The sequence below is a fragment of the Lissotriton helveticus genome, chromosome 12 (genome assembly GCF_964261635.1).
Source record: "Lissotriton helveticus chromosome 12, aLisHel1.1, whole genome shotgun sequence".
Classification (NCBI taxonomy): Eukaryota; Metazoa; Chordata; class Amphibia; order Caudata; family Salamandridae; genus Lissotriton; species Lissotriton helveticus.
In genome coordinates this window covers 253,024,152-253,038,568 of record NC_136073.1, presented here as the reverse complement: position 1 = coordinate 253,038,568, position 14,417 = coordinate 253,024,152, and positions in this window count along the sequence as shown.

Genomic DNA, 14,417 nt, shown 5'->3' with positions numbered 1-14,417 from the left:
GCAGTTTGCTATAAAGCGATTGGAGATCATAAACTACAAGGTTATTGCTGTGTGATGAGTATTGTTTGAGGTGCATTTAGTTTACAGACTTATATTCAATCACTGAGGTAATTGTTATCGTGATCATTCTAATCCATATCTGAATTCGAGTTCATTATAGGATACCAATGTGTGTGCATTGATTTCAGGGATTCGGGTGGGGTTTGCTGCATCATCCATAGAATCAAAAGATCCCCCCTCAGGTTTGTCAAATCCGAGGCATCCATAGGCGACATGGGCACAACTCAGTGGGAGGAGTGGGAAACACCTGACAGCTTTCCTGTTCTTGATAAAGTTGACAACTTGCTCATGAAATCTACCCGTGTGACAAATTGACTGTGGCCCTCACAAATGTTGGGTATGTTGATTAAATGATAAATTACTCAATGTATAATGTAGACTTCTATAGATTTCCTAATGTACATTTCAAATTATACCCAAGTGAAGCAAAATACCAGAGTATTTTAACAGAATATTTTTCTTACTATGGTAACCTTTTGTTACTCATGCTGGTGGCTTCTAAGTATTAGGCGTTACTTGATCTATTGGCCGCCTTTGACAAAGTTAACCACAAGATCTTAATTTCCAGATTATGGGGCATCGGGATAGGTGGGCGAGTACTTGGCTAGATCCAATCTAATCTAACAGATAGAATAAAAGCTATATCGCTCACCCCTTTTCACTCCATGTTTAAAGCAGTAGAACATGGAGTGACCCAGGGCTTAGTGCGAAGCCCAGTTCTTTTCAATATATAACTGCGCCCTCTTGTGGCCCTTATTCGATTTTACAACATCAATTTTGTCTGCTACACAGATGGCACACAGCTGATCCTCTCCTTGGATAACTCTCGACCAGAGCTAGTGGACTTGTTTCACTACTGCCTAAGAGATTTTATGAATTGTCTGAGCAGTAAGGCTGGTATAGCTCGCGGGAATTCCGCAGTTACCGAAAAACTCTACGTGATTCTGCGTAGTTCCGTGACCTGGCGGAGTGACTTGACAATTGCAGACCTTCCTTGAGTTGATGTAGTCTTTGCTTGTAAAATATTGGTCTAAGTACTCCGACGACGCCATTCCGGCGATCACGACGCCAACGACAGACGCAGATCCGCAGACGACGCCTAGCGACGCGCAGGGGTACTGCTGATGAAAACTTTCCAGATCCAGTCTGACGCCTGGGGATATTCTAAGGTAAGGAATCTAATACTAACATGTTTCTTTCATAAATACGTTTAATCTTTCTCAGTGTTAATATACACAAATAGATCACCTCATCCAGTTGTGGTTAGAAGGTCAGGCCACCATCAATGACTCCCAGACTTTTGGTTTGGTGAGTGGGAGTCTATCCAACTCCAGAGGACAACTTAATTGGCTCCATATACTGTCTGTTATCCTTCTGTATTTTGGATACAAGTATCATCCTTGGGTCCATTTAATGATAAATTCTCAAATTGGTTGTTGGCAGCACTTTACCACAGTAGCACTTTGCTTTAAATCATTTTTCTAATTCAGCGAGTTGGTGATGAACTCTTCCTCCTGACGGGATTGCTCTGATCTGCATATTTGGTTGTGAATTTGAATGAATTGAAAGACGGTGATTCAAGGAAAATTTAACTCTTGATTTTGTTTCATCTGACACAACCCCACGTCAGAAAAGTGATTATTTTTCTTCATTATTTCTTAAAGTGAAATGAATATTGTATGGGTTACAATTAAGTTTCAAAGAAAGTGTCCAGATCTTCTCTGAAACCAGTCCACAGCAGGAGACCATGCCTATACCTCGTCTCCAAAAAACAATAGGATCTTAAAACGTTCCAAAGAAAAGGAATCCTAGGCCATGTTCTTCTCAAGCAGCCCAAATAAGGTTGGCATAGGAAAGAGCAATCCTGCAGCCCGCTGCTATACCCACCGAGTATTACCATGAAGGAACATATTGTATAGAAGAAGTTGTGCCATGTCTAGCTAAAGTTCATACAAGCAAGCTTGCCCACTGTTGAGATCAGCAGCGACCCTTCCTAAAGTGCAGAGGGGTCCCGCCAACACCTTTTGGCAGACAGAATGTCTGCCAGGCTGAGCAAAGGTCAGCCTGACAAATTCATAGGCACTGGCTTCCTGAGGTGAACTTTGCTAGGCTCGAGATGTCTCAGCCCTGTGGGTGTGACCTCCTCAACTCAGCAAAGAGCTGTGAGGTCCTCCCCCTCGTGACGAGGCGGGGCGTCACTGATCGCCTCAGAAACTGGGCGCTTCTGTTTTTTCATCCTGAAGTGCCCAGGGTAGATTGTCAATGGGTGACACCTTGCCATAGAGAGGGGTGGGGTCCGCAACTCTCACTGACCCCATTTCGACTCTGTGACAAGGTAGACTGCCGCCTCATCTGATTAGCTGACCTTGCGAGGAGGCAGCAATCCCTACCCCTTCAGAAACCTCAGAGACTTCCCTGCACCACCAGAGATCACTGCTGCAGCAGATAAGTTGTGTTTAAAAAAAGAAGAAAATGTGTGGTATGTGTATGTATGAATATATGCATGTTTGCAGGCATGCTGTGAATGGGTGCGTGTATGCTTGTGAATGGGGAGTGTATGCATGTAAGCTTGGGAATGCATGAGTGTGCATGCATATGTGTATGTGTGGCCCGCCTGCCTGACCCGCCTACTAGCATTACCAGCTGCAACTGCTTGAGATGACGTTTCATAGCTTTGAGACAACATTTTAAATCAAAGGTTGTGTATAAACTATAGACAAACCAAGTATCACTAACCTCATGCCTGGTTTCAATGTTATGTCTTTATGATCGGTTTCCTGGCTGAAATGTAGTAGATTTTTCACCAGTGTGTTGAAGAAGGCGTCAGTTTATCAGGAAAGTCACTCAGTGGGTGATGCAATGCCAGGAAGGATAGGTCAAAGTGGTGGAAATGGGTGAGGCTCATTTATTTTTGGTAAACTTAAATGCATAACCGTAAATGCATGGATAGCTGGGCTGAGGTACAAACTACTATTTGGATAATAAATCTGTAATAAGAGACTTGCCACACCATGCTTGTAACAGTTTTTATGTGCACTATTATCTAGGTATGGGATTAGTAGAATGCTTGTCAACTATATGCTACACACAACGGAGGCTCATTTTCATTATCATAGTTACCCTGATTCATCACAACGTTTCTCCTTTGCCAGCCTCCATTTGGATTATAGAGGTATCCACCCTAATGGAGCCCCCGTGTGTTAAATATTCTGCTTCCCAGGTTGTTGAGAGGTAATTATGCTGTACTGTTGCAGTCGCGGCTGGCATGACGCCGGGGGGTGGGGGAGATGAAGGGGGGGTAATTTTAATAATATTTCGTAAAAATAAACGTACCTTAGCCGCCCAATCCGGTTCCACGTGGTCTGCTCCTCGCAGCCGCAGAAAGCAAGTAGGCAGTCTCCCTCCCCTAAGCCAATCACAACGCTGCAATGGCAGTGTTGTGATTGGCTGGGACGCAGACTGCACAGGCGTCCATGAGGAGGCCGTTTTCTCCATGCAGCCTACATGGAGAAAAACGGGAGAGTGTGCATGACTTGTTTGGTCACATTCAGTGCCCAAACCATTGGGCTAGCCCCTCCTCCCGGAACCGCCCACCGACCCGCACCCAACCAAACCCTTCTTTTGCTTTCTCGCAGTGCGAGAAGCAGTAACATAACAAGCATTTACAATGCAATGGTCTCGGCATTATTAAAGGTAGAGCTATTGGCATTGCTCATGACTTTTTATTTTTTTAAATCATAAATAAATGGCATTGTCATTTACATTGTCAATAGCTTAATCGTTAAATACATGGCATTGTCATTTACAATGACAATAGCTTAATAGCTCGCAAATGCATGACCTATTGCATTTACACCCACACAGAGCCACACATACAGAGACACACACACACACCCACACACACCCACACACAGAGCCACACACACCCACACAGAGCCACACACACAGAACCACACACACCCAGAGCTACACACACACACACCCAGAGCTACACACACCCACACCCAGAGCTACACACACACACACACACACACACCCAGAGCTACACACACACACACACACACACCCAGAGCTACACACACACACACACCCAGAGCTACACACACACACACACACCCAGAGCTACACACACACCCAGAGCTACACACGCACACACACACCCAGAGCTACACACACACACACACACACCCAAGCCACACACACACACACCTAGAACCCCACACACACACCCAGAGCTACACACACACACCCACCCAGAGCCACACTCACACACCCAGAGCCACACACACCCAGAGCCACATACACACACGAGAGAGCAAGCACAGCGAGGGGGCAGGGAAGTAAGGACAACGAGGGGGCAGGGAAGTAAGGACAACGAGGGGGCAGGGAAGCAAGCACAGCCAGGGGGCAGGGAAGCAAGCACAGCCAGGGAAGCAAGCACAGCCAGGGGGCAGGGAAGCAAGCACAGCCAGGGGGCAGGGAAGCAAGCACAGCCAGGGGGCAGGGAAGCAAGCACAGCCAGGGGGCAGGGAAGCAAGCACAGCCAGGGGGCAGGGGAGCAAGCACAGCCAGGGGGCAGGGGAGCAAGCACAGCCAGGGGGCAGGGGAGCAAGCACAGCCAGGGGGCAGGGGAGCAAGCACAGCCAGGGGGCAGCTGCCAGCAGAGGTTCGTTTGGCCAGAGATCTCCCACTCTGGCTCTGTGAAAGGCCTAATATCTGGCAGAAGATCTACTTCTTGATCTCATGGAACTCAACAAATCTGCCTTCCCGACAGCGAACCTACCCAGACATCCAACTGCACCAATGCTAAGTACTACAACTTAGGCTACCTCATCCGCCCAGAACCTCAAGATTCATAAAAGCGGTCCAACATGTGATCCAGCGGGCTATAGAAAATATATCATAAACTACGCTACCAAATTTCATAATCTATAAACAAAATTCTATACTAAATATGGACCCATTTATGAACCTGATATATTTCGGGCCTACTGAATCAGGTGGTCAGAATAAATCTATATACACATTATCTACACACTATATACATATTTATATATTTGCAGAAAGAATATTGTCATTAGAATAAAACCCAACCATTTAGACGACCACCATAGGCGACGTGATCTAGCTAAAGGTAACCTACACTTCTGAATAACCAAGACCAGCTTGTTTGTCAAAAGTAAGATTTTATTTTCTAAATTATGGTATATAAGTTGAAAGTTTTATAAATGAAATTTATTTGCAATATAGCAAGCATGATGGTAAGAAATATGAGAAAAATACAATTTAAGCAATTGAATCAATTTTAAAGAAATTATATAAAGTTTAGCATTTCTAAAACCTATTTCCCTAACTGAGCTAAATAGACAGGAATTAAAGTAAAGATCTTTGAGGATTCTTACGTGCTCCACGCAAAGTCCAGCAGCACATCACCCTCATCGGAAAGTCAGAAAGCAGCAGCCAGCCCAACCCTAAGGGCATGACTTTTTATACCTTTCTACGCTAACTAAACTGGCAAAGGAAAGTTTTCAGAAATCTTCGACGTCCCATTGGCTGAGAGTGACAAGTGACATGTCACCCGATTCTTAAAAAGTTCCACAAAATCATGTCTTACAAAGACCATTGTCTCTTCCACGTGAAGCCAGAAGCTTCCTGCGATTGCAACTTTGTATTTTAGTCATCCTCGCAGCTTCCATAGCCTTTCAGTACAACTTCCGCGGATGCCAAGTTAAGGGCTGACAAAAAGTTCACTTTCGACCTTGGCCATGTCCGACAGAATGATGTCAGCTCATCAGTTTTTGCTTTGTGAATGCAGCCTCAATAAACGTTTTAATTCAGAATGGGCGTCTCGTGACTTTCTGCAGAATTATGGATCAGCTCTTTTTCTGAGGCTCAAATAACTAGGCCCAAAAAGCAGGCAACTTATGTTTTCTAGTATAAAACAAACACAAGAAAAGTATTAATGTAAGAAATAATGTATATTCTGTATCCACCCCATGGTTTACTAATTAATTAACCCACCCGATTAATCAAAATGTTACCTAGCCAATGCAAACAATTAAAGCAGCGTTTATATTTACCAGTCTCCGTTTTTCTATGAGACCCAAATGCACCTAGAATAGTAGAAATGACATCACACAGACAAGGAAAAGCAAAACAAGCACATGCTTATTTTAAGTTTGCAGCAGTTAGTAATGACAAAAAAACGAAAACAATAAATTATTTTATTATTTTGCACGAACAAAAAGATGCAACAAATATGCACGTTTATGAGCACACATGTTAATCCCCCCACGTGTAAAGTTTAATCTAAGTTGTATTAGTACGACATATCACAAATCATTAATAAATTTATTCATGTTATGGAAATGTGACTTTGCGAGTTTAAACAAAATTTTGTTTTCTATCTCGCTCCATCAACTCCCTCATCTGGTGATTAACAAATCACCACACCAGCACTCAAAAATTTGATAAACTAAATTTATTAGAAATCGATTCAAATTCATTTGTATCAGTAAACCTAAAAGTCTGTTTCAGCATAATCTTTGCAATTAACATGACGCTCTCTATGTAACTCCTGTAACTCGATCTCCCTTTCCTCTTCTTTTCTGAGTTTATAGATTCTTTTCTTTTCTCTTAATTGTTTCTTTCTTTTATGTAACAAACAACCTACTTTAGTCAAAATAAAAATGAATACTATTACAATCAAAGGTGCCAGAATCTTGCCAAGAATTGAACTTCCGATATTATGAAACCAGTTTTTAATTGCTTGAAACCTTTTTGAAAGTTTCCCTGTAAAATCTTCTTCTTCTAAAGGAATTATTTCTGAATGCATTTGTGTAATATTCTTAATATACATTTCAATATTTTTACTTTCATCCGGTATATATGTACAGCAATGTTGGACATGTAAAATGCCACAGACTCCTCCCTCTTTTGCTAGGAGTATGTCTAAAGCAAGACGATCTTGAATTACCATGGATCTAATAGCAATAACTTCAACATTCACTAATTGAAATCCATCCGCAGTGTCAGTTGATAATCTATCAACTATAGTGGACAATTTTCTGATTCTCCCTGCGTTTAGGGTTATACCAACAAAAGGTATTACAGCTTGAAAAATATCTCCCAGAACTTCAGTAAAGGTTTCTCTTTTAGCTCTATTTACATAATTATGTATTTTAAACAATCCTTCTGAATCTCTGTCAACATGAAACACTTTAGGAAAAACAATTCCCACATAACAAGTTCCATACCAATGGTCTGGAAGGTTGTAGTAGGCTTTGTCACCACAAACAAAATAAATTCCAGGAAAGATAGGATCTTTTCCACCTTTAAATCCCCAACCTCCCATTATCAGATAAGTATCTTCACAGTTGCTTGCACCTACAAAATAATTATCAAAAAGTGTGTTATCTCTTCTAATGCAAAGCTTTCCACTAACAGGCTTGTCTATGTGAATTGCAATATTTTCAAGCATTTTGCCATTTAATTTCTCATCCTCTTTTTGCCAGAAGGATGACTTAGTCTGCTTGACTAATTCATTTCTCTTATAAATTGCTCTTCTCTCCTCAACCATATTCAAAAATTTCTTTCCTTCAGCACTTAATTTACATGTTAGATTATTCTTGTAAGCATACTCATAAGTGAGTTCGTTAGTAACAAGGAAATATTCTCTCAATTGTTTTGCTTTCTTATGCTTATTTAAAGCATTATCAATCTTAACATTAGCAAAAATTTCATCATAATTTGAATAGTAATATTCTAAACGACCAGTTTGATACAATAAACTAGTTAATACACTACATGTAACAGCATAAGTGAGAGGAAGCATATTATATGTTACTCCCTCAGAAACAGAAGCAGGTAACTTAACACAAACATAACAGTCCTTTGCATCCATTACCTTGACATATTCACTCAAAAGCTTAGTGAATGTATTGCTTGAAAAGTCACCTATTGATTTATCTTGATGAATGTTAGGCTGATGATCAATAACTTTTGCAGACGCACTATGTTTAGTTTGGCTAACCAGAGCTTTGCTTGTTATGTTAACTTTGTGTAATTCTCTATTCATTTCTAAAGGTATTATCACAGCTAGTATCAACCAGAGCAGAACTAAAATGAGCAGACATACCAGAGTCATCTTACAACATCTTTTAAAAACAGAACATTTTGAAGTGTTCTCCTTAACGTAAGGCATTTTTAGATTAGTTTTAGCCTCAAAAATAAAAATAAATTTTAAAATTTATATACACCCCCCTTTTAAAATATTTTTTTTTTTTTTTTTTTTTTTTATGACCCTAAACAAGATTTCTTCGACCTTATGTCATACATAAGTTTTCTTCAACTAAACAGTTTTTCTTCGACCTTGTGTCAACTAACAGGATTTCTTCAGCCTTTTGCCAATTTAATAATTTTATACTTCAATCATTGTCACTAATTTCATGGATTTCGTTTTCTTCTTCACTACTATCATATATGTCAATAACAGGTGGAATTACTAAGTAAGTCCACTCAGGAGACTTATATTTCTGGTTTGGTCTAATTATTCTCTTTCCTTTTCTCGATATCACTTCGATTTTTCTTCCAACTCCAACTTCTTTTCCTGGACTCTTTTGACTACTGATTTCTTCAACCTGTTCTATTGGCTTTTTGATCAATCTGACTCTCAATCTTCCACCAGGCCAGTAGTCTGCTTTTCTCACGTACTTCTTCTTTGGTTCAGAATTATTTGATTCTGACTTCCAAGTCCTTTTCTTTCCGTTTTCACTTCCACCTTCCACGTCACTTTCTTCGGTTTCGTAGTCTGAAATTTCAATTGACTCAGGAACTTTTCTATTCGGCAATTTCACTCCTTCAGGAACTTCACTTTGTCTTCCATCACTGGTACTCGGTAATTCGTTCTCCTCCTCTTCTTCAATTACCTCTAGCTTCCCAGATTTCGGATTTCCGTTCCTTACTTCAGAGCTTGTTCTCTGCCTTTCGATACTCTCCTGGTCTGAAACTTCTTTTGGTTCAGCTTCTTTGTCTTCAATAGAGACAACCGAATCCTCAGTTATCTTTCCTTTTAACAGATTCTCTTCACCTTCAGAATCTATTTCAATAATCTCTAAGTCTTTTCTTGTCAGATTTCCATTCACTGGCACAGTTTCCAGATGTCGATTTTCTTGTCGATCTTCAGAATCTGGAATTATTTCACCTTCTGTTCTGTCTTCTGCTTCAGAATCAGAATCATCTGTGGTATCACTTTCAACATCAGAACTCTCAGGAGTTGGTATTGGAATAGTATGACTTGGATGAATCCAGCGCTTCAATCCTCTACACTTTACAGCATTAGTAGTGATCAAGATTATCTGCCTAGGTTTCTGCCATCTAGGAGATAGACAATTCCTTCTCCGATGTACTTTCGTTCTGACCCAGTCTCCAGGTCTCAGATCATGTGTCAAAACTTTGTCATTTGATTGAGCTTCAGTTCCCACCTGATTAGACACAGAAGTTACCATATCAGATAACCTTTTACAGTAATCCAAAATCGCACTGTCATTTATGCTCAACAATTTACCTACAGGTACAAAAGCTTGCCTCATAACTCTTCCCATTATAATTTCATGAGGACTCAGACCTGTCTTTTTATCTGGTGTACTTCTTAATGACATCAAAACAAGTGGAAGAGCATCAGTCCACTTAACTCCTGTCTCAAGACACATTTTTCCAATTCTGTTTTTGATAGTTCCATTTATTTGTTCAACTACACCTGATGCCTCTGGTCTGTATGCACAGTGTATTTTCTGCTCAATGCTCAAAGCTTCACAAATTAATTTCAACAGTTTGTTATCAAAATGGCTCCCTCCATCACTCTCAATAGTGACTGGAAAACCGTACCTTGGGATGATTTCTCTGAGCATTAGTTTTGCTACTGTAATTGAATCACAATGTCGTGTAGGGAAAGCCTCTACCCATCTTGAGAATAAGCATACAATTACAAGTACATATTTCAAACAGTTGTGTAAGGGCATTTCAATGAAATCTATTTGTAACCTGGTAAAAGGACCACCCTCTCGACCAATTATTCCTGTCCCCACCACTGATTTTCTGTTTGGATTCATTTGTTGGCATGACAAACACCTTTGACAAAAAGATTCTGCAATGGTTCTAAATTTGGTATTAAACCATGTTTCTCTAAAAAGTCTGACCATAGAATCTCTTCCTAAATGTGCAGGACCATGATATAATCTGGCCATGTCAGCAATCAAGCAATTTGGTAAGACTATTCTGCCATCTTTGTAAACCCACACTCCATCTTCTTCACGTGGTCTACAATCTGATCTTAACCATAGGTCTTTTTCCTCATCATCTGCTTCGTTTTGTAAATCTCTAATCTCCTGCCATGTTTCTACAACAGTTGTTAGCATTAATGAATTTGAATCAGTTTCTGTACTTCTATTCCGATTGTAAGAATAATTTTTCCTTGCGCAGTACTTTGCTGTTTCGTCTGCGAAGGCATTTCCCTTGGAAATATAATCAGTACCTCTAGTGTGCGCTGCACATTTGACTATGGCAATTTCTTTTGGCAATTGTATTGCTTCAATTAATCTTCTAATGAAAACTGCATTTTTAATTGGTGATCCTGTTGATGTCATGTATCCTCTCTGTGACCAGAGTTGTCCATAATCATGCACGACTCCGTATCCATACTGACTATCAGTAATGATGGTAACTCTAATATCTTTTGATATTTCACATGCACGAATTAAAGCAATCAATTCAGCCACTTGTGCTGAACGAACTCCTTCAAGACATGATGCTTCTTTAATATCTTCGACTGTACAAACTGAGTATGAAGCTTTCAAGACACCTCCTTCGGATCTTAAGCATGAGCCATCTACAAAGTAGACAAAATCCGATTCAGACAAAGGTCTGTCTTTGATGTCTTTTCTGGGTTTAGTGCAGAATTCCATGACATCTAAACATTCGTGTTCAGTCTCAATGTCATCAACAATTTCGGAATCAGGCAGTAATGTAGAAGGATTCAGATTCAAACATCTTGAAATCGAAACATTATCTGCTCCCAGTATGATTTTCTCATACTTTGTCAATCTGCTACTAGTTAAATGTTGAGTCTTACCTCTTGTCAGTAATATTTCAACTGAATGAGGCACAAAAACCTTTACAGGAAATCCCATAATGATTCCTTCACTTTGTTCAAGGCTGATACTTGTAGCTGCAACTGCTTTTAAACAACCTGGTAATGCTTTTGCAATTGGATCAAGAACTGCAGAGAAGTATGCAATAGGTTTCTTTAAATTTCCATGTCTCTGAATTAACACAGATAATGCACATCCTTCTCTCTCACTGCAATACAGTTCAAAATCTTTCTCATAATTTGGCATACCCAAAGCAGGAGCTTGGCATAAGCTCTTTTTCAGGTTCTCAAAACATTCCATCTCAGCATCATTGAGGATAATTGGATCTTTTACATCTGATTTGGTCAGTCTTTGTAGTGGTTTTGCAATTACTGAAAATCCACTTATCCATTGTCGACAGTAACCTACCATTCCCAAGAACATTCTGACCTGTCTTTGTGTTTTTGGCGGTAACATTGCTTGTATCATTTTTATTCTCTCTATTGTTACTTGTCTTTTTCCTTTTGCAATTCTGTGACCAAGATATTTTACTTCTTGTTTGCAAAACTGTAGTTTCGCTGGGGACACTTTATGTCCTTCTTCTGCAAGGCGATTTAACAGAATTATTGTGTCTGTTACACAATTTTCTCTTGTCTTTGCAGCTATTAACAAATCATCAATATACTGCACCAGCGTAGACCTACCTGGTAAGTCTAAATCTTCTAATGATCTTTTTAACAATTCATTAAAGATTGAAGGACTTTCTGTATAGCCCTGAGGGATTCTTGTCCATCCAAGGGTCTTACCTTGGAATCTGAAAGCAAAGATTTCATAACTGTCTGGGTGTAAAGGAACAGTAAAGAATGCATTGCAAAGGTCAATGACTGTGTACCATTCAGCATCATGTGGAATCTGAAATAGAATTACTGCTGGATTTGGAACCACAGGACAGCATGGAATGACAATTTGATTAACCTTTCTCAAATCTTGTACGATCCTAAATGTTCCGTTAGACTTTTTAACTCCCATAATTGGTGAATTACAAGAGCTACTCTTCATTTCCTTTAATACACCTTGCTTGATTAATTTTTCAATTACAGGTGTAACACCTTCAATTGTCTCTGTTTTCATTTTATACTGTGGAGTGTTTGGAAATTCCATTCCCTGTTTCAATGCAATTTTAACAGGATCTACGTTTTTCATCAGACCCATCTCATTTCCAGTAAAATCCCATATTTCAGATTTCACTGTTTCCTTTAACTCTTCAGGTAAATCCTTTTCTTCAACTGCAGGAAACAATTTTGTTTCCTCTGCTTCCATCATCATCATTGTCATTCTGTACAAACCATCTTCCTCCATTGTTTGTAACTCAACTCCTTCAGGAGAACAATATATTCTGCAATTCATTTTACATAGGATGTCTCTACCTAATAGATTTACTGGACTACTATTACAAACCACAAATCTGTGTTTGTCTCTGTAATTTCCAATTTCAACTGGTACTGGATCAGTTAAGTCTGTTTTAATTTGCTGATTACTTACTCCCACAACTTGGATGGTATCCCCAGAGAGAGGTAGGTTTTCAATTTCCACTGATCTGACAGTAGAACGGGTAGCACCAGTGTCCACTAGAAAAGTGATGTCTACATCATTAACTTTCCCGTTTACATAAGGACCAGACTGGTCAACCTCAAGAGTGGCTCCAACAACACACTCTTCCTCCTCTCTCGGGCACCGTCAGCAATAATCATCAGAATCACTGTCTTGGCTTTCTGTTAATAAAAATTGTTGTGAAGCATTTTGCATTTGAACCCTTTGCTGCTTTTGCTGTTTTTGTGGTTTTATTACCTGTTCACATCCCTGAAATCCCACGTTTGGATTATATTTTTGAACTCCCCCACAATTCGGAAAAGGTGGTTGTGGCAACTGGTCTTGACGATTATTCACCTGTTGTTGTTGCTGTTGTTGTAACTGTCGCTGAATATTAAATTCATTTAACCCCTGTTGCATCTGTAGCTGTTGTTGCAGGTTAACACCATTCTGCATCTGTGGATTCAATAAGGGATTCTTTAAGTTTTTAGGAGGATGAGGACACTCGTCCCTCCAATGTCCAATTTCGCCACAATTAAAACAAGGTAATCTTTGTTTTAGTTCTTCTATCTTTGGGCTAAATTTCTTTGGAAAATTATTACCTTTAAACTTTCCTTGTATCTGGTTTGTATTTCCAGTTTGAACAAAATTAGTGTTCTTATTTCCCATGCTGGCAATCTGTTGCTCAGCCACCTTTACCTGAGCCCACATGGCTTTCTCCTTCAGCTTTTTCTGTTTTATTTCTAATTCATCGCTACAATATTTTGCTTTTCTCAGAATATCATCTATAGATAGTGCTTGCCATCCGACAATACTAGTTCTGATCATTTCTCCAATTTCGGGTTTTAGTCCATAAACAAATATATAGATAAAATGACTCATGTCTTTTTCATCTAATTTTTCATAACCACTGTATTGTTTAAAGATTAACAATAGTCTTTCATAAAAAGAATGAACTGATTCTTTTGTTTCCTGTTCTGTTCTTTCTATTTTAACCCAATCAACTTCTTTGGGTGGAATTTTATTTTTCATCCAAACAATTACTTTCTCATAGAAATCCATTACAAGTGGATTTGGGGCACCTGTTTCTTTGATTCGTTCAGGTTCTGCTTTTGGCCAACTAATCGATATTTTGCATTCTGTCCAAAGATCAGATGGAACAACAATGTCAAAAAATCCATCTAAATCAATCCACAGAACTTTTGACACTTTGATAAATCTATCTACTTGCCTGTACCACTCAACTGGTTTCTCTCTTAATTTTGGAAAGTCATTTGTGAATAACAAAATGTCTTGTCTTGACCATGGGACATGAACATATCCTCCACCTGCAACTTCTCTCATTGGAAATTGTTTTGACAATTTTTCCAATCTCTCATCTTCTTTCCTTTTGGTCCATTTCACTCTCCATTTGTTCAGTTCTCCTAGCTTTTTGATATAGACAATCAAATCTTTAATGTGAACTATTCTTCCCATTGAGTTCAAACTCTCAATGTCACTTTCTGAAAAATCTAATCTGTAATGTTTTGCAAAATTCTTTTGTTTACTTACATCGATTTCAAGTTCTGCAGCTAGATCCTCTAATTGATCATATTTATTTTTCGTTTTCCACTGGATGCTTTTGCAGATGAACAGTAGTTC